At 36.4% G+C, this 22,043-nt stretch overlaps 2 protein-coding genes across 2 annotated transcripts in view; one reads left to right on the top strand and one right to left on the bottom strand.

Annotated features, from left to right (window-relative positions):
* LOC133570591 (uncharacterized) overlaps positions 1-22,043 on the top strand; it is a 463,307-nt gene that overhangs the window by 209,203 nt on the left and 232,061 nt on the right. The gene's annotated exons all lie outside the window — the stretch shown is intronic.
* The window catches only part of LOC133570556 (uncharacterized), a 119,199-nt gene that overhangs the window by 89,349 nt on the left and 7,807 nt on the right, over positions 1-22,043 (bottom strand). The gene's annotated exons all lie outside the window — the stretch shown is intronic.

Genomic DNA, 22,043 nt, shown 5'->3' on the forward strand with positions numbered 1-22,043 from the left:
GTTGTATGCATGCATGTGTGATGTATCATGTTGTATGCATGCATGTGTGATGTATCATGTTGTATACATGCATGTGTGATGTATCATGTTGTATGCATGCATGTGTGATGTATCATGTTGTATGCATGCATGTGTGATGTATCATGTTGTATGCATGCAAGTGTGACGTATCATGTTGTATGCATGCATGTGTGATGTATCATGTTGTATGCATGCATGTGTGATGTATCATGTTGTATGCATGCATGTGTGATGTATCATGTTGTATGCTTGCATGTTCCAAATAAACTCAACTCAACTAACACTTGGTGGACATTCAAGCCACAAAATGCAAATGGAGTATTGTTGGTGTATTTTGGATGGTTATAGAGGACCTCCCATTGGCTCCATTGCAAGTGGACTTTTATTTACATTTATGAGTTAGAATTAGGGCTGGGTGATGTATGGAATATACTGGATATATCGTGGGTTTGTCTCTGTGCGATATAGAAAATGACTATATGGTGATATTGGAGTATACGTTCTCACACAGTTGCTTTTAGCTGCAGGCATTACACTACAGGCTCTTCTCACTCTTTCTTGTCTCTCCTTCTCACAGAGACATAAAACAAGCGCACCTTCTTACATACGTCACATACTGTCACGTGTGCAACGTCATACGCTCTCACGGAGCAGACAGGTAGCGGCATGGTAACGTTAGCTGTGGTGCTAGTGGTAATACGAGAGAAAGAAGGTGCCAATCTGGTCACAAATTAAGGCAGAATTAATTCCCGAGACAAACAGCAGGAGGTCCATCATCTGGCAGTGGTTTGGCTTCAAGCGGGTAGATGGTGAACAAGTATGCAGCAAAAGCGTTGCTACAAAAAGTAGCAGCACTGCTAATGTAGCATCATTTGAAAAGTCACCCGCTAGACAATGAAGAGTTCTTGAAACTCTGCATGTCAACATCTCCGTTCAGTGCCACACCCACAAAATGCCCAAGCAACCATTTCCACATCAACACCGTATGAAACAAATAGTCAACAACAGAAGGAGATAACGTCCGCAGGAACCTACCACATAGTGAAGGACATACACTATTTGATTTCCTATTCTGCAGCTCATTTTTATTTGACACTTATTGAAATATCTTGTGTGACATCATGCACAAAAGTGCACTTTATTTGTTTTAAACTATTGTAGTGGCGTTCTGTACAAAAAGTGCACTTTAATTTAGTGTTGTTTTGATATGTCATCTTAGTGACATCATGCACAAAAGTGCACTAATAGCTTGTTTTAAAATGTCTCTGACAATCTTGCACTTTGTTTTGAAATGACATGAATGTTTGTGCCACTGCTTAATAACTGTTTAATAAATACACTTTTGCTGAATTGACTTAGTTGTGATTTCCCTCTCTGCATGAATGTTTAAAAGTAGCATATATTAATGCAGTATGAAGAAGAATGTTTTAATGTAGACACATAGAATCATCATACTGCTGTCATTATATGCATCAAGTGTTCATTCAAGGCTAAGGCAAAATATCCACATATATATGGTGTATCGTGACATGGCCTAAACATATCCACATATATATGGTGTATCGTGACATGGACTAAACATATCCACATATATATGGTGTATCGTGACATGGACTAAACATATCCACATATATATGGTGTATCGTGACATGGACTAAACATATCCACATATATATGGTGTATCGTGACATGGCCTAAACATATCCACATATATATGGTGTATCGTGACATGGACTAAACATATCCACATATATATGGTGTATTGTGACATGGACTAAACATATCCACATATATAGGGTGTATTGTGACATGGTCTAAACACATCCACCAGCCCTAGTTAGAATGTGTTTGTTTTTTTAATATATCCATCGTCATGTCTTTTATAATGATTGTGAACAATAGAAAAATCCCCAAAAAGTGCAGTTCCCCTCTAAATTCCAATGATTAGATTTAAGACTTGAAGTGTATGAGCATGAAGTGATGAAGCCTACTTGGATGAGTCTTCTAAGACAAAGTGAACAGTCCAGTTGTGATGGATTGAATGCCCTGAGAATAAAATGATATGTGCTTACTTGGACTGTGATGAAGCTGTGAGGACTCAGGTGCTTTGTCTTCATGCTCTTCAGTCTTCACAGAGACAACAGTCAGTGGAAACTTGCTGACATCATCCTCCTCCTGCCCTACAACACACTCTCCCTCCTGACTGATCCACACTTCCTCCTCTTCCTCTTTCATGTGAGGGGGCTGTGGATCCTCCTCATCATATTTAATGTGAGGGGGCTGCTGGACGTCTGTTGGGTAAATAAGTAAATAAGATAAAGAGAGAATAGAAATAGTTTTGGACTGACACTTTTAACACAATGACATTATTTGCGTTCTTCTGTGTATGGTGTTAAAAGTATGGAGCAAAACGACCAATAAAAATGCGGGAAATACCTCCTTTTGTCCCAGTCACTACAATTAATTCAAAAGTGAGTACAAAAACAGACTTGGAAATTTGATGGGGGCAATTTGAAAAGTTTTTATAAGTACGAGGCAGCATTGATTGAGGCATTCTTAACTTTACACTCACTGATGTAAAGTGTGTAAATATTTTATTCTGTATATGGTCTATGACACCTAAAATGTATCTCTAAACTTAACCACAATCTTGTAATGACATGGTCATTACCATAACTTCAATATCATGGAAATAAAAAATCTAATTCCAAAATCACTTAAAAAAACATTCATGGTATGTTTTTGTTATCATGCAGGATACTTTTTTTGTGGTCATTTTGTTGGCTGGACCAAAATGAACTTTTACCAAAACATGTTTTACTATGTTCTGTTTTATGGAGTATCTCCATCAACAATTCCTCTTTAGGAATTGGAGACCATCTACGACACGCTGAAGGAAAGTCAGTCACCTTTATGCTCTTTTAATAAATTAAGTGTTGACTACTTTAGCATACCTGCCAACTTTTGAAATCAGAAAAATCTGGTAGCCAGGGTCCAGGGGCCGCAGGCCCCGGTAGGTCCAGGATAAAGTCCTGGTGGGGCGTTCAGGCTTCGCCCCCCGACGCAAAATGATTATTAGCATTCAGACAGGTTAAAATGTTGCTAAAACCATCACTTTTCTATCAGTCACAGTGACTTTTCAAAACAAAAATATTACAGCAAAAATCATATGGGTTGATTGACATGTTTATTCTGTAAACTAACTTCAATAGTTTGAAATTATTTTGACAGTTAATGCCAGTTATCCTGTCAACCTTTCACAAGACTTCAATTTGTTAATTGAAAGTATAAACAGTATAAACACTTTTTACAGTAAACAAATGGTAAAACAGTACTAAACAATTCCATTAAAAAAAAAAATTGGTGTCATTATTAACTTTCTGTCCAAGCTTGTATAATCTACTGCCTTGTTCAATTGTATAAAATATTCTGTGCCTAAAATTCACATTTCTATCACAATTATCATACTGTAAACATGGTAAGCTAACTTCATTAAAATTAATAGTCCTGTCAATAGCATGGAATTACAATTCAAATGTAGTTTTTTTTTGTAAGCCTTTCAAAAGAATTCAAAATATGAAAAATTAATGAAAATTAATTGAAGCCATCAGACACTTGAAAAGTGGCACATCACATCTCTAATGTAATCATTTTAACTTTTCAACAGAAATAGCACTGCAAAAATATTAAGGACATACTTCTGTATTTTGGTAGTTATGCTGTCAACATTTAACAAGATTTCTTCAACTTGGACTTGAAAGCATAAATAGTATAAACACTTTTAACAGTATAACAGTACTAAACAATTCCAATAGATAACATTGGTGTCATTACCTTTTTGTGGCTAAAATCCGAAAAACGTTGAAAGTTTTCCACTTGTATCGCTAGCAACGGCATTAGACTTGTGTTTTTTTTGTCCCAACGTGGTCTTTTACAATTCCTCCGTGTCCGATCGAAAAATCTTGTCTGCACAAGGTGCAATTCGCGTAGTTTTCACCCTTTTTGGAACGGATAATTATTCCCGGATAGGCTTTTGAATATTCTTTACGGAATGACTGCAGTTTTCTTTTCGGTTTAAGACTCGTTTGCGATGTTTCTCCGGCTGATTCCATGATCGTTCGCTCATTTGGAAACAATGGCAACAGGTGCCTCGTGCTTGGCAGCGGTGCTATAAATAGCCTCGCGCATTTAAAAAAAAATTTTTTTTTAAATTAATGAAAAACCGTATTTTTTATCACTGCAACCGTCACCCGGAATAGGTTGATGAAAACCGTACTAATTACGGGAAAACCGGAGTAGTTGGCAGGTATGCTTTGGTTATTGAAAATAAATGTTTACTTTCACTTATTGTTGCATGTAAGTCAGAATCAGGAAGTGAAATTATAACTTTAATTAGATATGATTACAGTATAAGATGTATTTGGTGAGTGTGTGAGTTTTGTGTAAACATGTTGATATAGGTTTACATCTTCTTGGGGACTGGAACACAGATATGTCCTGAAAGGATGCACCCATTTTCAAAACCTTCACTAAGCTGTGCCACCAACATTGTCTCACTTAGCTCATTAAGCAAACTACCAGGGTGAGTGAGTCCTTTTAAACCTTCATAGACCTCGTTGTTACTTCTGACCAGTTTAAGATCTCCACAAGTGGAACTACTGTATGCATCTACCTATTATTTTGTCAAAATTATTAAGGACAAGTGGTACAAAATGGATTATTAATCTACTTCTTCATTTATTGTTAATATCTGCTTATTTTCTGTTTTAACATGTGCTATCTACACTTCTGTTAAAATTTAATAATCACTTATTCCTCTTATTGATACTTTACATTAGTTTTGGATGATATCACAAATTTGGGTATCAATCTGATACCAAGTAGTTACAGGATCATACATTGGTCATATTCAAAGTCCTCATGTGTCCAGGGACATATTTACTGACTTTTCACCAGTTTAAGATCTCCACAAGTGGAACTACTGTATGCGGCTGAAGTGATCATTCAATGATTTTCTGTACCCATAAAAAACATAGAACTGAGGCTGACAACCACAAAACAAGCGAAGCTACAATCCTTAAAACCTAGACTAGCAAGGCTTTCAATGACAAACTGGCAAATTAAGACTCGCCTGGTACTTTCAAGTACACAGGTTTTTGGGTCAATTCCTAACCTCAGAAAAGTAGATAACTTCACAGTCAAAGTGGGTGACAATATTATAACAAACAAAAATGAGATTACCTATCTTGGCTGCATCGCAGAGACTAATCTCTCCAGTGAAAAAATGACTACTAAGGTAGTCAAAGAATCAACCGACAAATTCTGTTCTTACTAGTGTTGTCCCGATACCAATATTTTGGTACCGAGACCTGTACCAAAATGTATTTCGATACTTTTTGATACTTTTTTAAATAGAAAGAACCACAAAAAAGTGCATTATTGGCTTAATTTTAACAAAAAATCTTAGTGCACATTAAACATATGTTTCTTATTGCAAGTTTGTCCTTAAATAAAATAGTGAACTTACTAGACAACTTGTCTTTCAGTTGGAAGTAAACAAACAAAGGCTCCTAATTGAGTCTGCTGACATATGCAGCAACATATTGTGTCATGTATCTACCGGTACCTATTATTTTGTCAAAATTATTAAGGACAAGTGGTACACAATGGATTATTAATCTACTTGTTCATTTACTGTTAATATCTGCTTATTTTCTGTTTTAACATGTGCTATCTACACTTCTGTTAAAATTTAATAATCACTTATTCCTCTGTTGTTTGATACTTTACATTACTTTTGGATGATATCACAAATTTGGGTATCAATCTGATACCAAGTAGTTACAGGATCATACATTGGTCATATTCAAAGTCCTCATGTGTCCAGGGACATATTTACTGACTTTATAAACATAATATATTTTATTTTTAAACAAAAGAAGATGTTGTGATGCCAAAAAATATTGATATAATCATAGAAATAGTACTTTTTACAGGCGGTATAGTACCAAATATGATTCATTAGTATTGGGGTACTACACCAATACTGGTATACCGTACAACCCTAGTTCTTACATAGTAGGATCACCCCGCTGGTGGGTAGAAATACACTTAAGACTCTAACACAAGCACTCATTTAACCCCACTTTGACTACAGAGTTCATGTTTGATACCGTGACGCCTTAAAAGCCCTGAAAAACAAACTCCAGACAGCCAAAACAAAATGATTGGGCTTCTACTCAACCGTCCTTCTCGGGCTCACATTTCTGCCAACCATTTCAGAGTACAGCCTCTTGCAGTTGGTCTGGTGTACAAGATACACCATACCACTAAAATACCCATGTATTGCAACTACCCAGAGGTAGTTGTACAAATCACATTCAACCCAGATTTCACTACGAAAAAGGTTCTAAATCGTTTTCCTGCTATCCCACCAAAATGTGGAACTCCCTATCAAAAAGAGAAGACATTACAGGTTGCGGCTACTCGTAACTGGGACTATACAAAGCCTTTTGCTTATTGTAAATTATAATTTCATTTATTATCTTGCAGTATATTTGTATTTTAAATGCTAATTTCTACATAGTAATGTGAGTTAAAAAATATTTTGACTGAAACCATCTCAGGCTTTCTTGTAGCAGCAGGCTTTCCCGCAGTGTTTTGTTGTTAAGGCGGCCGCCTTAACAATGATGTACAAGAGCAGCAAGATTCCAATAGGAGCAATCCACAATCGTCTGTGGTGAAAGAGAGAAGAGCTCTACTTCAGGTATGTGGGCGCTAACTTCATTGCTAGTAAGTAATATTGTCAAAAGGCAGATAGATGTGGCATCAAAACATTTTTATATGAACTGCACTGCAACTACAAATGCTCTCAGATGACCACTTTCAACAATGTGGAATCATATTTGTTTGAATATGATCATTGTTTGACAACAGTGTGACAAAAATACTTGCTTTGGAATCAGAAGTCAAGATGGCAAGCATAAATTAAAGTTCAGCTGTTTTACATGTATTTAAATAGGCTTGTATTAAAAATGATTTGAGTAGTTTCTTGTAATAAATAATATTGAGTTAAGTAAAACTGCAGTTGCATTAAAAAAAAATTTTCTGTCCAAATTAAAATACCTCAAAGTGTTTTATTGACACACATTGTTTCCTGACGATGTTGACGGCCATTTGACATGTTGTAAATAACATGTCACTATATTACACTTGTGCTAAAGTGGCTTTATCCCAAATAATGTATTCATGATTGTTGAATTTAATTTTGTAAAAATCCTTATAAAATGTTTATATAAGGATTAACTAACACATTTTCTGGGGGAAACACTGAGCAGTGAATGTGTACCGTGATGAAAGTGTAGCCTTTCCGATGCAAATTTCTCATAACTCCTTCAATCAATCAATCACACATTGTTACAAACTGAGAGGAACATCAACCTCAAACTGTCTCGTTTTCATGAAGAATCTAAATGAAAGCATTGCATCATCCCCACAAGACAAACCATCTTCCTATTAAGTTCAACTTAAAGTACCAATGATTGTCACACACACACACACACACACACACACACTAAGTGTGGCAAAATGATTCTCTGCATTTGACCCATCACCCTTGATCATCCCCTGGGAGGTGAGGGGAGCAGTGAGCAGCAGCGGTGGCCGCGCCCAGGAATCATTGTTGGTGATTCAACCCTCATTTTCAACCCTTAATGCTGATTGCCAAGCAGGGAGGTAATGGCTCCCATTTAATATAGTCTTTGGTATGACTTGGCTGGGGTTTGAACTCACAACCTACCCATCAGTGCGGACACTCTATAACCACTAGGCCACTGATTGACCATCTATTGAAGAAAGGTGTTATTAGTCAAATATAAAGTTAGTAAAAATGTGAGAGTAAGAAGTCAACAAACCTGTTCTGTGTAACACAACTTGATGTTTCTTGAAAACAGCGCTCAGTAGTTGATTGTTCTCCTCTTTTGTTCTAGAAAGTTCCGCCTCGTATTCTGCTATCGTTCTTTCTAACACTACAAATATTTCTTCAACGACAGCAGTTAGTCGCTGATCCACCAACGCTCTCAACATGTGTAATGTAGACATTTTCACACAATCACAACACTTTACTCTCACACTTGATCTCTACTTAGCGATGTGTTGATAACTTCTCTTAGCAGCTAACAAGCTAAGCTAACTAGCGAGCTAAGCTAACTAACAATAAACGAGCACGAGAAGCGGCAAAGTGCTTCTAGCGCATCGAGACGATTTTATCCTTGAATAAAGAATCAAAAATGTATTTTATACGACGTAAATATTTCAAACTAAAGAATAAATAATAAGACTGACTTATTAGCGTCCTTCTGGCTTCTTTCTGCGTCAATGTGCTTTCACGACAGTTGGCACGCTTGACGTTACAAGACGGTTCTGCTCTCGTCTATGACTGCTCTGCTCTCGCGAGATGTGTCATGCGCAGAAGACTCAAAGCTTTGTAGTAAATCAGGAGCGTGATCACTTTTTGATTTTCTACATTTATTTTGTATTATTGACTTTGTTAAAACTGTTGTTTGTAATAAAATGATTAGTTTTATTATTGTGTTGTAATTGTTGTATTAACTAAAATGATGTATTGTTGTATTATTCACCAATAAGTCCATACATGTTGGTCCTGTGTTTTATTCTGATGATAATGAAAAATGAGGTAAAAGCCAAAGTGAAAGTGAAACTAAGCTACTGCCTCTCGCCTACACGTCAATTTATCGTGCGGTAGCCAAAAGTCACCAGTAGATGGCAGTACAGTATTGTAAAGTCCTACATATAGAACCATTGAAATGTTGCTGGTCATATTAATAAAACGCTAAATCCTTTATTTTTGACAAAATACCTCTAGTAGTGATACAAATGTGCTCTGGCATAATAATATTATTTCCTTTGTTTGGCTTGAAAGAAGCTATGAAAATAAACATGACAAAAAGTGAGTAAATCTCCGCCATTTTAGTTTTTTTTTTTTTTTAAAGTTCTCAGGAAGAAAAAAAAAAGGTTGTAGATGATGTGAAAGGACCAAATCCTCTGTTTAATAATAATATAAATAATAATAATAATCCATTTTATTTATATGGTGCCTTTCTAGAAACGACACAAACATTACAACATTGAAAATATTAGACAGAACATGTCAGTTTAGACAAGAAACTAGAAATAGCTCAAATTAAAGTGAATAAGCATTCTGGAATAAGTGTGTTCTTGATTTGAAAAGACTAAATAATAATAATAATACATTTTATTTATAAGGCGCCTTTCTGGGCACTCAAGGACACCGTACAAAATCACAACAATAAAATCAAATTGAATAAAAAAACAAAACAACAACAACAAAGAGAAAAGAACAGATGATTACAATGACTAATCAGTCAGGAATAGGTGTGTTTTGAGTCTTGATTTGAAGAGGGATGTTGAATCTAATTTGCGAAGGTCTGGTGGTAAAGAGTTCCAAAGATGCATTGGCCGCTTCTGAGACAGGCTCGATGCCCTGCAAAAAATGTTCTATAGAATTTCTAAAGAATATCTCTATAGAATTTCTAATGAACTTCAGGACCGAAGTTCTATAGAATTTCTAAAGAATATCTCTATAGAATTTCTAATGAACTTTAGGACCGAAGTTCTATAGAACAGGATTCTAAAGAATGATTCTATAGAACATGGTTCTAAAGAATGGTTCTATAGAACAGGGTTCTAAAGAATGGTTCTATAGAACAGGGTTCTAAAGAATGGTTCTATAGAACATGGTTCTAAAGAATGGTTCTATAGAACAGGGTTCTAAAGAATGGTTCTATAGATCTCCTCTAAAGAATAGTGCTATAGAAGAAAGTTCTAAAGAGTAGTTCTATAGAACAGGCTCCTATGGAATGGCTTTCTGTGGAATACGGTTCAGAATGATGTAGAAATGATTGGGCAGGCATTCTACAAAATCTGTGGTCTAACACTGGCAATGGAGAAAGACAAATATTGCAGTTGAATGAATGTTGACTTGTATTTATTATATACATGTAACTCAAATCTTGACGTAATAAATAAATGTCAGCAGCATAAATCAACATGATCACCGCGCTTCCCCGACTGTTAGAGACGGCTAGACGTCCAGCAGAATTTGTTTCTGAGGCCTTCTTTTTTTCCCATTTTCTGCGCAATGTTCAGTTTCACTCCAATGATTTTCTTTATCACATTTGCTTCACTTGAGGGATGGAGCTTCTTCACAAAATCTGAAAGATCAATAAAATATACCAGAATTAGTGTCTGCAGACACCAAGACACTAGCTGTCATGCAATGAGTTACACTATGGCATTTTTCAGCTCGATAAAGAGAGTGATGTCTATCATTTAATCAATGCAATGGATAGTCAACACACTGCATACATTGCATATCACGCGTTTCTATGCTGTAAGGCACTTGCACTGCTTGACGCACACAAAATCATATGTGGTGCAATCATGCCAGGCTTTACGAACTGCAACAAATCTGTATCAAATTCTGACAGTGCATGTACACTATTCATTAGCTATATAGAGAATCCATTCAGTGTGTGAAATATTTTTCAAATTATTTTCAGGATTTCACTTTCTTGTGAATCTTGTTGTGTACTTGATGGGTGTCCCCAATGGCGTTCGAACAATCACGAAAGTGCATTAATAGAATTCTAATAAAAATATTTAACTTCAATCTGATTGAAACCATATCCACATCGGGAAGGGGATCTGACACATTCCCTATCTAAAAGTCGTTCACTTCTCAACTTGCAGTAGAACTCACGGAAATTCCCGACGCTAGTTGTTAAATAGTAAGGCGGAGAATGCCGATATAAGATATCAAACGAGAAAAAGGTGTAGATATCCGTGCGCTGCGGTTTTTGCTTAGTCACTTGATGTTGGTTTCCGACGAGATCAAAGCTAATGTGACCACCCATGCCTATAAATCTGTCAAAACGAACATCTCGCAGTCAATTCATGGACCAAGCAGACTGGAAGCTATGGATATCTATACTTCATGCCAAACGATCACGGAACGACTTGGAGATAGGAAAAGGGTCAGATCCACTTCCCTGATGTGGATATGGTTTTAATCAGATTGATTTAACTTATACTCACCAATAATAGCAGACACTTTCTTGTCATCCAGTTTTGGTTTCTCATGCTTATCCTTAAAAGCATTGGATTTTTTTCCTGTCAAGCTGCTGTTGGCCAGCTCCTCTCTGGCAGAGCGACAGCAGGACGTCGAGCTGATAGTATTGTTGCCTGACGTGATAAGTCGTCCATCTTCATTAGCAGGCCAGGAAGTCCTTTAATAGAAAAAAGTACATTGTGATGCAGACACAATAAAAAAAAAATACATTAATAACATGAAGCTGGCGATATCCAAACCGCTCGGCTCTAACCCCAGCTATCATAATGTAAGGGTATTTTGATAGGAATCTTGTTCAAGTCAAGGGAAACATGGTAAGGAAGCAATCAAAGATGAAAAATATATATAACCATATATATTAATTCATCCTGACCACGCGAAGATTTAATATTTGTCGGTCAAGTATTAATCAGATATCCAGCTGAGACAAAATATCAAGAAGGAAGGGACGTAACTCTTGCTAATATAAGAGAAACACACAAAAACGGACGGACAGACAGACAAACAAAGTACCATATGTCCTCCCCTTATTTAGAGGGGAGGACATCACAACTTAGGATGTTGTATATGCAACAGTTCTGAAATTATCCCAAATCATAAATGGATTTTTATTGGAAAAAAGGGGCATAACTCTGGAAAATATTGTCCGAGACGACTCATTTTCGATAGGCTTCTTGTTACACTAAGATAAATAGATGTAACAAGTTTGGTTTCCGTACATGAAACGATTCTGTAAATATTGCGGTGACGGATGGACAGCCGTACATGACGACAATACCCGTAGGCCAAAGTTAGATGAAAATACAGTAATAAGAAAGTTATTTCATACATCGACATGTAAGCATATTTTCCATCAACCTATGATAATTACAATAACATACTTCTAGAATAAGAAAACCTACCTTCAACAACCCTCAATGCATCTCGAAGGGATTTGTTTTCCTCTCTCAACTGGAGGACTTCCTTCTTCAGGGATTCCATTTCTGTACATGTATCTTTCGGTGAAGTTCTTCCCAGCTGAAAATGTCAAAATAGTAAATCAAATGAAATAATTTGTATTATGATTAATTTGGGCGCTCATATGTTTTCCGGAAGCAATTTGTCCTGGATACGGCCCTGACAGCACCATATAAGTTTTACATGTATAAGCAACCTTGTAGGCACATTAATTTGAATATGCTACATGTACATGTAGCAGTAAGCCATTCACACAGTAGGCACTGTTCATCAGGTATTTGTAGTGTTATTTTCATATAAGTAAAAGTATAAACTTGTGTTTTAAACCAGTTGCCAGGGATGCAATTTTTACGTCCTCGATTTCAAATGAATGCTAGGCACTTGTGATTGTTTGCCTCGAGAGGGTGCTTTGATTAACCAATAAAATCCTATTCTATTCTATTCATGTACTCACAGCAGCAAGTTGGGCCTTCAATTGTGCCCGAGCATCATATCCCACAGCTGTACGGCTTACTTTCCTCTTTTTCTTCTGAAAAATCAAGATTAACAAGAAAACGTGTTCAGTTCTTTTATATGCCATTGAAGTGAAGAAATATGTTTGCAGAAATGATAGATTTTCGAGTACATGCAGAAAGTCTGTCAACACCTCAATTTGTCTTGAATATTATTCTGTCTGAGTTGGTCGAATTGAATCAAAATATTCAATAACTTTAAAGCCTACAATGAAACATGATTTGATTAACTTTTATGATAAAGAAAAACTGACAAGGTACTTCAAAAGTATGGGATTGAATCCTACAAAACCTCACACAGTTGAAACACCACTGAAATAGTGAGTGAGTGAATTAACGTTTAACGTTGCTTTCAACACTATTTCGGTCATATCGCGACAACACCACTGAAATAAAAGTACCTGCTGTCTGTCAGATAGAGTCTCCTCAACACTTTCATCCTTGCTCTCACTGTCTGATGACCAAGACTTTGGCTGTTTGTTTCTCTTGCCTCTGCCATATTCCAAATCACCAGTAAGGGGTACATCCTTGCCATCCTGAGCGGCTTTCAAATATGGCGTCAGTTCACGTGTGTCTTCTGTGTAAAAACAAATATGTGCCACATTAAGCTAAATTAAACTGTACAGTTAGTCATACATTTCAGCAGCAGATTGTTATCACTAAATTACTTTGGTATACCTACAGTTCTGATGATTCAGAAATTCACCTCAGCGAGAAACAAATTTCACCTTACTTTCCCTTATTTACAGGCTTACAGCCATATTAAAAAATTGTCAAGGTTAAGTCTGTACTATCATGACAATCACCTCAGCATTGCAGATTGAAACATTCAGTATACCAGGGCTGCACTGATGAGAAATTACTATCAATCATGGAAGAAGAAAAATTATATTAATTAAATTTAACTTTACATAAACAAAGTCGAAAGTTCAAAGTGTAAAATCAGAAGTACATTAAATATATCTATATTAAATATATCTATATTTATATGTACTTCTGGTAAAACGTATACTTTTTACTGAATTGAATTGAAAAGTTTTCAACTGTTTATTAATTACCACCAAATCTCAGAATTCTTGCCACGTATTTGGTTTGTGACTGCTTCCTTCCTCCTGCTTTGTTGAGTGGCCATGGAACTTGGACTTCTTCATCACTGTCCCAATTTTCTCCATTCATCTTCTCTCGAGAACCGCGTGGTTAATATACTATATTTCGTCTCGATGATCATCCTCCCCTTGCTTCCGTTTGGCGACCTGACTGGGGGCCAAACTCCTTCTCTGTGTGATCACACAAGCCTGACGTTACAAACAATGGAGGGATGATAATAATAATAATAATAATAAATGAGGCTAGTTTTGCTAGCTCACCATTTCCGCCCGTGCCTCGAAGCTGCTGTTTGGCTCAACGTTAGCCCGCTTGTGACGTCTCGCATCGCGCCTAGAAGACCCTAAACCTAAATGTGATGTTTAAGCCAACAAAGTTACCGTCAATGAACTCCGACGTGACTTGGGCAGCTTAGAAAGAGCGAGTGAAGTCAACATGGACGTTGTGGCCGCCATCACCAACTCAAACTGCCCGCGAAATCTGCTTTGCAACTACGGCAAGCGCGAAGGGGAAAAATAAATAATTTAAAAAAAAAGTTGATTTGAAACATATTCGCACTTATTAGTGTCGGATATGAGAAACATTGATACAACGCGATTATTACCAACTATACATGAATTTGGTTGTGATTGCAGCCTTAAAACAGTTTTGTTATTTTATAACAAAACGAGAGCAGTTCTATCTATCGTGTTTGGGGGGGGGGGGGTTGTAATGTTACGGCGGGAAAAGTAGTAAACTAAATATAACATTGAACCATGCTTTTGAAAATGTATACATTTAAATCCTGGCAAATACTGACTTTTAACAATATAAATTGTTACTTACATGAGTTCGGTAAAGTGTTTTCCTATTGGGCTCCGTGAAGAAACGTGTCTGGGCTTGTTCTTCCACAGCTGCATGCAGGTACGTGGGCGGGTCCTGACGTTTTAGGTCTGATTTAAACCTTTGAACTGAGTTTTGCTAAATCAATTTATGTTGGAAGTCCAATAAAATTAATTTTATCACATAAAAAAGTAAGTTACGAAAATATTCACACTTTTTACTTATAGATAACTCAAAAACTCTAAAAATAAAAATAAATTGATTTATTGGAATAAATATACTTTTAAAAATAAAGTCTGCCGAAGTTCTGGGTGTCCGCCTTGAAATGACACCTCACAATTTTGAATGATACAAAATTAACATTTTCATAATTGAGGGAGACATCCTGCATTGTTCAAAAAACAAGCTCAAGTCTGGTGAATCAACTTAATGAGATTAATCAATGCTATGGTGATAGCGCTGCTGCCATTTTATAGAATTTTATTCCATGGAACAATCTATAGAACTTTCAGCAGATAAAGGATAATGTCTATAGAATTTCTGTTAGACATTCTATAGAATGCCCAGTTCTATAGAACAATCTATAGACCTTTCAGCAGATAAAGTAATGTCTATAGAATTTCTGTTAGACATTCTATAGAATGCCCAGTTCTATAGAACAATCTATGGACTTTTCATCAGATAATGTAATGTCTATAGAATTTCTATAGGATATTCTATAGAATTCCCAGCTCTATAGAACAGTGAAAAGACCTTCCAGCACATGAAGCTGATGTCTATAGAATTTCTATAGAATTTTGAATACATATTCTATAGAATCTTCAGTTCTAAAGAAATTCCGACGAAATTCTATAGCGTTCTATATATTTCTATAAAGATTCTATAGAACATTTTTTGCAGGGTATTAACCAGTCATTTTAAACATGAACTCATTCCTTTACAGAACAAACACATTGAAAAATAAAGTGCAAATGTACTTATTTGTACAAAAGTGTTAACATTGAAAAAACATGACATATACGTGAACATAACAAAAAAGTTGTACTTTTTATATGTCAGGGCCCTATGCTGCATTGCATTTGCAAAAGACCAAATTAGCCAAGAGTCTGTCAGTCATTTGTGCACGATGGGGGCGTAGTATTTATTTTACCTTTATTTTACTATTTTTGTCTTTTTTTAGGTGGCTAAAATATGCGGTGCTGCGACCGCCGTCTAACGTTACGTGTGATATATTGACTAACGTAACCCTGCTTAAAAAAAATCACTGAACAAAAAGTATGAATAAGGTAGTGAACTGCAACAGATTCCCGTGTTTGCAATAACGTTATAATGTTAGCAGTGAGTTTACAGCCTCACTGATTTAACTACACAGCAAATAAAAGTCACGTTACTTAGCCAATAAACGTTATCTTACATTCAAAACTTACCCTTCTTTGTGCAACTTCAAATGCCGGACGAAGTTGGAAGTTGTTGCCTCTCCATCAGTAATTTTCGAACCGCATGTGTTGCATACTGCAAACCGTTTTGTGTTGACCACCTCGTAATTTTTATACCCAAACGAAATTATTTTAGGTATCATTTTTTGTTCACTGGCGTGTGGTTTGGACATGTCTTCTTCGTTGGTTGTCCTGCAATTTGATTGGATGAATGCTGTGTGATGAAAACAAAGTAGAGCTAATTTGATTGGCTGTTGTACTGAGCTCACTACAACAGCTGGTGTGCTCACGCAACCCTGATAGACAAGTACACAATGAAAAATACGGAGCGCTCCCGAATAACTTTTTCATCTTTGGGTTTTGGGGAAAGTAGCAAGTCATGTCAAGTCATGTCAATTCAAAAGGCTCAAGTCCAAGTGAAGTCACAAGTCATTGATGTTAAAGTCTAAGTCGAGTTGAAAGTCTTTTTACATTTTGTCAAGTCGAGTCTAAAGTCATCAAATTCATGACTCGAGTCTGACTCGAGTCCAAGTCATGTGACTCGAGTCCACACCTCTGATGTTTCATGCCATTGGCATCCGTTCTCCAAGCTAACGGCTAATGTTGACATGAAAACAAACACACACATTATCTCAACACATCAAGTTATGAGAGTAGAGAGACAGAAAGAAAGTCAGTGCAGGGCAAGGCAAGCAGCAGCGACGCGAGGGGGAGGGGCGGGGGGGGGGGGGGGGGTAAAGTGTAGGGCAGGCTGTTTGAGAAGATTTAAAATAAAAATAATAAGTAATGTATGTACATATACATGGGCTATTATTTATCTTGATTTTTATATTATTTAAGCTATTTATTTTCTTTTTTTATTGCATATTTAAGTTGATATTTCCATTTTTATATTTTTAAATGTAAGCTACAGAAATGTTAGTTTTAATGTTGGCTTTTCTGGCACTTGGTTTAATATTTGTTTTGTTTTATTTAAGGTAGCCTATTTATTTTCTTTTTGTTTGCACATTTAAGTTAATATTTTCTTTGTTATATTTTTAAACGTAGGCTACAGAACATTTAGTTTTTATGTTGGCATTTCTGGCTCTTAATTTATTTGTTTTATTTTGAAGGTATTTATTTTCTTTTTGTTTGCATATTTAAGTTTACATTTTCTTTGCTACAGAACATTTAGTTTTTATGTTGGCATTTGTTAAGGGTTTCTTAATTTAATATTTGTTTTTGCACTAAACAAACGAGGCCTATTTATTTAACTGTTGATTGCAAGCATTTTAGTAGGCTAGAACTATTTTTTGTATTTCCCACTTTTATTTATTTCTTATTTTCATTTCAGTGCAATAAAACATATTTAACAACAGGATTCGCGAACCTACTGACACAGAGAAGTGAGTGTGTCGCGGAGGAGGACGTCACATTGAGGCTCTCGTTCAGTCACTGTGCGCGTCGTTCATTGGGGGGGGGGGGGGGGAATTCGGTGAGCGAATTTTTTGAACGACTCAATTTAAGGAACTGATTCTATTGATTCAGTACAGTCAAAAGAACTGCCGATCCCATCACTAGTGAGGATGCAGAAAGGGACATCGCCCTCACAGTCATGGGATATACAAACCCCGTTTCCATATGAGTTGGGAAATTGTTTTAGATGTAAATATAAACGGAATACAATGATTTGCAAATCATTTTCAACCCATATTCAGTTGAATATGCTACAAAGACAACATATTTGATGTTCAAACTGATCAACTTTTTTTTTTTTTTTCAAATAATCATTAACTTTAGAATTTGATGGCAGCAACACGTGACAAAGAAGTTGGGAAAGGTGGCAATAAATACTGATAAAGTTGAGGAATGCTCATCAAACACTTATTTGGAACATCCCACAGGTGTGCAGGCTAATTGGGAACAGGTGGGTGCCATGATTGGGTATAAAAGTAGATTCCATGAAATGCTCAGTCATTCACAAACAAGGATGGGGCGAGGGTCACCACTTTGTTAACAAATGCGTTAGCAAATTGTTGAACAGTTTAAGAAAAACCTTTCTCAACCAGCTATTGCAAGGAATTTAGGGATTTCACCATCTACAGTCCGTAATATCATCAAAGGGTTCAGATAATCTGGAGAAATCACTGCACGTAAGCAGCTAAGCCTGTGACCTTCGATCCCTCAGGCTGTACTGCATCAACAAGCGACATCAATGTGTAAAGGATATCACCACATGGGCTCAGGAACACTTCAGAAACCCACTGTCAGTAACTACAGTTGGTCGCTACATCTGTAAGTGCAAGTTAAAAATCTCCTAGGCAAGGCGATAACCGTTTATCAACAACACCCAGAAACGCCGTCGGCTTCGCTGGGCCTGAGCTCATCTAAGATGGACTGATACAAAGTGGCAAAGTGTTCTGTGGTCTGACGAGTCCACATTTCAAATTGTTTTTGGAAACTGTGGACGTCGTGTCCTCCGGACCAAAGAGGAAAAGAACCATCCGGATTGTTATAGGCGCAAAGTGTAAAAGGCAGCATGTGTGATGGTATGGGGGTGTATTAGTGGCCAAGACATGGGTAACTTACACATCTGTGAAGGCACCATTAATGCTGAAAGGTACATACAGGTTTTGGAGCAACATATGTTGCCATCCAAGCAACGTTACCATGGACGCCCCTGCTTATTTCAGCAAGACAATGCCAAGCCACGTGTTACATCAACGTGGCTTCATAGTAAAAGAGTGCGGGTACTAGACTGGCCTGCCTGTAGTCCAGACCTGTCTCCCATTGAAAATGTGAAGCCTAAAATAGCACAAGGGAGACCCCCGGACTGTTGAACAACTTAAGCTGTACATCAAGCAAGAATGGGAAAGAATTCCACCTGAGAAGCTTCAAAAATGTGTCTCCTCAGTTCCCAAACGTTTACTGAGTGTTGTTAAAAGGAAAGGCCATGTAACACAGTGGTGAACATGCCCTTTCCCAACTACTTTGGCACGTGTTGCAGCCATGAAATTCTAAGTTAATTATTATTTGCAATAAAAATATAAAGTTTATGAGTTTGAACATCAAATATGTTGTCTTTGTAGTGCATTCAACTGAATATGGGTTGAAAATGATTTGCAAATCATTGTATTCTGTTTATATTTACATCTAACACAATTTCCCAACTCATATGGAAACAGGGTTTGTACATAATGTGTGGAGATGGCGATAGGCAGCCAGAGGATGTGGGAGTTGTTATCGTAGGCTTTAAAGTCCTGAGCAACGTGGACATTGTCATCATGAGGGTCTGAATGATATTTGGCCTCATTTATGCCCTTGATCTAAGCTTTGCAGACAACCTCAAGTACACATTTGAGTTTTCCCAGAAGATCCTAATGAACCTGGATGGGCACAAGCTGAACACAAAGATACAGCAGCTGGAAATCAAGTTGTTTGCATGAGAGGTGAACACTTGTTGACAAACTTCATCATCGGATCTTTATTTTTGTTTTTGCCTTCATTTTCACCCATTTAAGACAATTTGACCTACAACATTTTCAACTTGAGAATTGGACTCAGAATTGACTAAGTTACAGGGAAGAAGAGTGAAGTGCTGAAGTACACAATCAACATATGAAATGCAGTCATGGGGAGTGGAGAGAGATGACTTTAGGGTTTAGACTGGATCAACTTTACCTCCACATTTGATCTCTGAGTGTGACGACCCTCCACACTTCTCTCCTCCGTTTCATCACTCAACTCAGGATAAATGGATTGAGTTCCATTCAAGATTTTGGATTTTTATTTTTTGAATAGCTAGAACTGTCTCATGTTTTGTTTTTACTTGCTAATGTTCAAAAGCTATTTGCTAACATCCCATTAATATCAGATTCCTGCTCTGTGAATGTTAAGTTTTTCTTATTTATTTTTGTTTGTTGCCAATTTGATGCATGGGAATTTTGTATTTGCCTTCTTTTCTTTACTGAATGCAGCTGAGATAGGCTCCCGCAGCCCCAAAAGGGACAAGCGGTAGAAAATGGATGGATGGAACTCTAGTACATTAAGGCTAATGGCTACATTAGCACACTTGCGCAGGACTCAAATGTGTTTTTGCAGTTTCCTGAGTGTTCATTTTACACCACTTTAAACTATTTTGGAGAACCATTTCTCGTAAAGTTTGCCTGGAGTTATTGAAGAAAAGGTAAAACTGTTTCTTGGTGTTTTATAACTAAGACTGAGTTCTCTATGCTTTGTATCAAGTCAATTTGACATCTCTGTTTGTATAAAACTAAGTTCTTGGTCTGTGTTGGTACGCAAATCTGACATCTTTATGTAAAATTGACTTCTTGATGTTTTGTTTTCACTCAAACGCAACATTTTGGTTTGTGTTTGCAAGTAACTTTGACATCTTGTGGTGTTATATTCAAGATTGTTGAATTAAGGATTATTGTACATTAAAAATACCAACCAGGTTTTGTTTTGTCTGATGTGTTTTTATGGGATCTAGGGTGATTTTTAGCTTGCTTAATTTCCAATCAATTTTGAGTTGGGCACACATAAATCAATTTCACTTAGTAACCAAAATAATTTCATTTTAGCTGTATTTGTTAAAAATTAGTCTGACAAATGTAAATCAATTTCGCTTAGTTATTGCAATAATTTCAGTTTGGCTTTATTTGCTAAAAATTAGTTGGATTAACACATTTTTGTTGTATTGTGAGAATTTTACTAATTTTGAGTTGGGGCAACATATATTTGTTGGATGGAAATCCTGCCCTCATTTTAATTGAGTTTATCCAATGAGTCATTTTTTGAGTGTGTGGTGTCATTTTTCTAGCTGTTAAGAGAAGTATTTGATCTTAAATATATAAATAATCCTCCATATTGGCAGCCATAGTGATTCATTTATTCAGCAGAGCATTAAAACTTGGATCTGACAAAAAGTAAACACAAATGCTGTCTTCCTCGCTCATAAAACATGATAGCAACATGCATCTGCTAGCTCATGATCGCCCCCATTTCTCAGTGTGGCGAGTTGGAATACTACAAGAGGTGCTTAAAGCTGTATTTTTAGTCTTATTATCAAGGAATAATGAGGTCACACTTATATTAAAACATTAATGCTAAGGTTTTGTCCAGTATTGGACCGGTAATGTCTGATGATGATGATGATGATGAAGATGTATCTATGCAAGTGAACAATTGGATCCACAAGGGACAACAACCCTTTCCACAGACTACACACACACATCAGAAACATAAATGTTAGAAGCCTACAACAATATATGTGAAGAAGACTTTAGGATTAAAAGTGAAGATGTGAGGTGAAATAAGTACAAATGCAGCAATAAAAACAAGCAACTCCACTCACGATGGCTCTAAAGTTCAGTGATGTGTTGCTAACTTCAGCATTTTTCTTCTTTGTTGATGTTTTGCAGTAGTTAACATCCATGATGTAACAATGCTGCTAATCTACCAGAGTCCACATTTTGTTAACCATTTTATTCATTCATACTTTTAATTGGATAATAACATCAATAAAATGAAATGGAAACAAATTGTGATTTATTTAGACACAAAAAAAAAATTTTTTAAATAAGATGCCATCTCTTTAAACAATGAGAAAATAGAATGAAATAGTAGCTACATATATAATATTCAATACATGCACACAACTTAACCAGTAAGTACAGGACAACATATAAGACTAGAAGATGAGAAGCACTACATACAACATCAAATATACATTCATATTAAACATGCTGTGTTTTTAAACTACATTTAGCACAATCACTGTTTAAGTGTTTTTACATCCCTGCAGCTTCCATGACTGTTACACACTTGTGTTTACTGACCTGATACTTAAACCTGAATGTTTTATCACACACAGTGCAACTAAACGGTTTCTTTCCAGTGTGTGTTCTCATGTGTGTGGTCATGCGTTCCTTTCTGGAGAAACTCTTCTTACAAACAGGGCAAGCAAAAGGTTTCTCACCAGTGTGTGTTCTCATGTGTGTGGTCATGTTAAGCTTTGTGGAGAAACTATTCTTACAAACA

This window comes from Nerophis lumbriciformis, linkage group LG28 (genome assembly GCF_033978685.3).
Source record: "Nerophis lumbriciformis linkage group LG28, RoL_Nlum_v2.1, whole genome shotgun sequence".
Classification (NCBI taxonomy): Eukaryota; Metazoa; Chordata; class Actinopteri; order Syngnathiformes; family Syngnathidae; genus Nerophis; species Nerophis lumbriciformis.